We start from the raw sequence: 4,761 nt of genomic DNA, 5'->3' as shown, positions 1-4,761 counted from the left end.
TTCATATATTTTTTCTTCTACCCTGAAGATGGAGGCGATACGTTCCTCCGAAACGTCGGTTAACACCACATATACACGGTGCCAAATCCCAGAAGACTGCTTTCTTCAGGTAACACGTTTATTTCCGCTTTACTCTTTCTGATATTTCTATTGGAATTAACAGCAAATTATGCTGCTTAAATAACTAACGTACGTTCCCTTTCTCTCTTGCTTCATACCTTTTTCTTTTGACGAAAGTGGGTAATGCGAGTGGTGAGGTTCTTGTGATGCCGAGTATTGGGGTTACGGACTTTCGGGATGCGACGTCGTGCAGTAAGAACTCGCTGCCTCCATCTTCAGAGTAGCAGAATAAGACTCGAGGCAAATAATGGTCCCTATGTCTCTGCCACATTTCCCCTGCTGAAGGCAGAATATTCTTTTGAAATAATTATACCTTAATCTACTAATCTACATGGAGCCACATTGCAGAAGACTGTAATATTTATGTAACATTATTGACGCATCATATTGCTGCAAATACATACAAATTATATCAGGAAAAATGTGGATCCACTAAGAATATTGCAGGATAAATTTTGATTAAATTTCAGTCCTTTCTCTAGCTCGCGAAATTTCTGTTTGAGGAGTTCATTCTATCAATGCATTGCATCTTAATCTGCCCTGGTCAAATAGCATGTTGCTGAGTCAGTGTAAATCATAAGAACCCACTTTCTTTTTAACTGACACTTGGAAATTCACAATTAAAATTTTACAATAAGCTCGTTTATTAATAGCATGCAATTCTACTTTTCAAAGTTCATTATTTCTTTCCTTTAGTTTGCTTTGTTGCTATTAGCACAAGAACATGTATAGACGTCATAGATGGAACTAACACATTCAGGCAAGTAGGCTCTCATGCCGCAAAACAAGCAAGGGACAGTTTTGAAATATTAGCCCTGTTCTTAAATTCATAACTGAAATGCCATCCAGTTACTAAGCCTGTGCTTATCATTCACAATGCGTCAATGTATGTTCAGTATTTTCCTACATCCTTAATTGTAGCAAATTTAAAACTTTATGATAATAAATAAAAATTACATATTTTGCAGTTACTCCTAACAAATATCTAACTAATCGAATTTCAAAGCATAAAGAATTAATTTTGCATTTTGAATTCACGTATTGAATTTCTGCTGAAACATAAAAGGTTTAGTTATATATAATGTAGTTCACAGAAGTTAATTCTTGCAGACAAACTTGGAAATTAGGAAGGAGAACTGTATTCTTATTGTAAGATTTGAGACTTTCACGGAGGTGACTATCAAGAAAGCAGTCTTCTGGGATTTGGCACCGTGTATATGTGGTGTTAACCGACGTTTCGGAGGAACGTATCGCCTCCATCTTCAGGCTAGATGGAGGCGATACATTCCTCCGAAACGTCGGGTAACACNGGGCCCGAATTCCTAAGTTCTTCACCACTTTAAATTCAAAATGAAACGTTTGTTTCTTGCTTTAAACTTCCGGTGATTCATAGAATGCTATAAATATAAAGTTATGCAATACTTAAATGATTTATTGCTTCAGGTAATTCTTTTGCTATTAGAAATTTGCGGAGAACTTAAATATGTCGTGTAGGATTTCAAGTTCTCGCAGCGGTTATGAAGAGTTCTGTCTTCTGAGATATACTGCCATGTAGTAGAGTGAATTTCAAACCGACGTTTCGGAGAAATATATCTTCAGGGTAGAAAGATAAGCAAAGCAAGAAATCGGCGTGAAAGTATGTGGCTTTCATGCTCGTTCCTTGCATGGCATATTCTTCAGCCCTGAAGATGGAGGCGACGTTCTCCTCCGGAATATCAGTTGGCTTTCGACGGACTACACAGCGTTTATATCCCATAAGACAGAACTCTCTAAGCACGTCACTGGAAACACACGAACTGCTAAATTGTCCAGATCCATGATTTATTCTGACCGTCTTACAGTGCATACATTTATTCACCTTAGTCTTCTCTCTTGCACTACAAGTTTCAGCACAAAAGTGCCATCTTCAGGTGCTTTTCGATGTACGTCGAGCTACTGCATTGCATGCCCTGTTGTCTTTATACTAAAATAACTAAAATATATATTCGTCATATATATATTGCTAAATTTTAAATATTAAAAATGTTAAAACTGTTCAGGATTTGTCATCCTTATGTCGTATTTCAGTACGCGAGTCACACCTATCTTCTTCTATCGGAGTATTCTTCCTACTTTCATGTGTGTATTGTGTTTTGTGTTGTGTCTTGCTCCTGTGACTGCGTGTGTTATACTGCTGGGCCTGCTGGGTATGTCAGAATAAATCATGGACATAAAGCAGTGCAACAGGACGCTAAAATATAACATTGTCCAGATTCACTTAGTGTAATTTAAAGCAATTAATGATAGAAATTTGTTCAAGTACTGTGTGGAAATAAATAGTCCTACCCTTACATTTGCAATGCCTCGAAATATTGAAACAAAGAAAATTTACTCCCATTTGCAGACGGATCGCAGAACGTTATCATGGATGAAGCCTTCTGCAACGCCACTGGATATCACCGTGCATCAGGGTCCATCACTGATATCAGTCTGTGGCGCCGTCGGTTTTACAATGATTGGTGATGAGGAAAGTGAAGAGTAACTACAACACGGCAGTAGAGTACTCACTGCACAGAAGGAGAAACTCCATTAGAAGGAACCGGTGAAACAAAGATATTACATTATGAAAAGCATTATCCATTGTGGGAACAGTTCAGAAGGATTTTCTGCGAGTTTATCAAGTCGGAGAGGTGATTTTAGAAAGACATGAACTTTAAATGCTTCACTTATGAATTTTACGAATGGCAAATACACTTAATTTGTTGTTCATTTTGTAAGTGTGTGAAGGAGGAATTCTTCATATGAAGTTTTGAGAGAAAATCAGAACTGGGAGTTATATATTGAACTTTTTAAACAACAGACCAGAAATCCATGCAATATTGAGTCTGACAGACGTAATTAATACCGTTTCGATTCTTGTAAAGTGTTTTTATTTAGTATAAAATAGTTTAAGAAATATGGCTAGGGCATAATTTAATATAAGGATAATTGATAAAATAACTTACATTGGACATGATCAAATACAGAAAAAGCAGTCTAGATTAGCTGTTGGTTTGGAACATGTAATACTAATCAGGAGTCATTTAAATTCATCAAATTTGTAAATATTTTAAACAAATTAGAATTGTGAAATAATTTCACTTTTACAATTCTAAAATATTTGTGTGAAATATTATTATCTAGTGCAAAGTAAGGAAAGCCATCCAGAGAAATAGAAGTTTAATATTGTTCTAAAATAATAAGTGGAAGATCTCCAATGTACTACAGAATACATACTCCCTTCTACATGTGTGATAATGCCAACTTCATATACGTAAAATAAACGTAACAACAAACATTGTAGTCCAACTGAAGATGCAGTACTAATAGTGTTAGGTATAATTTAAGAACAACAGCGAATAAGAACTGGCGTCTTACAAGTTTTCTGCGCTGTATATCACATTCTGATCAAGTTCATAAACACATGTGGGGAGACAACCGCGAACCACACTGCTTAATGGTAAAACCACATTGTTTCTATTAATAGTGATAGGTCTTAGTATACGTATACAATGAAACGTGTAGGTGTTTGTTGTATGATGGGAATGTCTCCCTGTCCAGTTGTGTGCTATTTTGAGATATTGGCATTTTTTGTTTATTTTTCTCATGGAGATTTGTTTTTTTTAATATATTGTTAAATGTTTCTGTTGCTTACATGTTGCTCAACGTATACAATTTTTTGTCAACTCATGTCTTCAATTGTGTGTGTTATTTGTATGTGTGTGATTGTAATTTATTTTAATAAAAAGTCATACGTTTTGAACACAACCTGCATAGTCGTTATTTAGTTTCGTTGTTATTTATAATATACCTGAATTCTGTAGTACGTTGAACAATTCACATATACTTGAATTCTGAAGTAGTACAATGAATATATCTCACACACACCTGATGTCTACAGTACATTTAATAGTTCACATATGCCTGAATTCTGCAATATATTTAATAATTCACATCTGCCTCAATTCTGCTGTACATTGAATAGTCCATATACCCTTTACCTGAATTCTGCAGTACAATTAATAGTTCACATATGCCTGAATTCTGCAGTATATTTAATAACATACTTATGGCTGAATTCTGCAGTATATTTAATAGTCCATATATAATTTACCTGAATTCTGCTGTACATTTAATGTTTCACATATGCCTGAATTCTGCAGTACATTGAATAATCCATATACGCTTTACCTGAATTCTGCAGTATATTTAATAATATACTTATGGCTGAATTCTGCAGTATATTTAATAGTCCATATATAATTTACCTGAATTCTGCTGTACATTTAATGTTTCACATATGCCTGAATTCTGCAGTATATTGAAATGTATTGCATTATGCAGAACATTAACACGACAACTAGATGTTGAACTAGTTTTAGTACAAAACATAAGTTCTTTTGTTCCAAAGTCAGATTGCTTTAGAAGTTTCAATATGTGGATGACTGTGCATATTTAACATTTTAATGGGCAATGTTTCTACATGGTCTAAAGTTCAGAATCTCCTGGCGTCTTTCCCCCTCTCACCTGAGGACGTAAACAAATCCAGTTTCAGAAACGTTGTGTTTTCTACTTTATAGAATACATGACGATGGATAAAGTCCAAAATCCCAGTAATTCCGA

General features: G+C 35.0%; 1 protein-coding gene across 2 annotated transcripts in view; it reads left to right on the top strand.

The window, feature by feature from the left end:
• The window catches only part of LOC111861889 (homeotic protein ultrabithorax), a 744,815-nt gene extending 740,954 nt beyond the window's left edge, over positions 1-3,861 (top strand). For both annotated transcript variants that reach the window (XM_033750552.1, XM_023846837.2), the window contains one exon: positions 2,504-3,861. The gene's annotated coding sequence lies outside the window, so the exon portion shown is untranslated. The remainder of the gene's footprint in view (positions 1-2,503) is intronic.
• The last annotated feature ends 900 nt before the right edge of the window (positions 3,862-4,761 follow it).

Source organism: Cryptotermes secundus, unplaced genomic scaffold (assembly GCF_002891405.2).
Source record: "Cryptotermes secundus unplaced genomic scaffold, Csec_1.0 scaffold180, whole genome shotgun sequence".
NCBI classification, from domain to species: Eukaryota; Metazoa; Arthropoda; class Insecta; order Blattodea; family Kalotermitidae; genus Cryptotermes; species Cryptotermes secundus.
The sequence above is the reverse complement of the archived record's forward strand: the minus strand, read 5'-3'. Positions and strand labels throughout refer to the sequence as shown.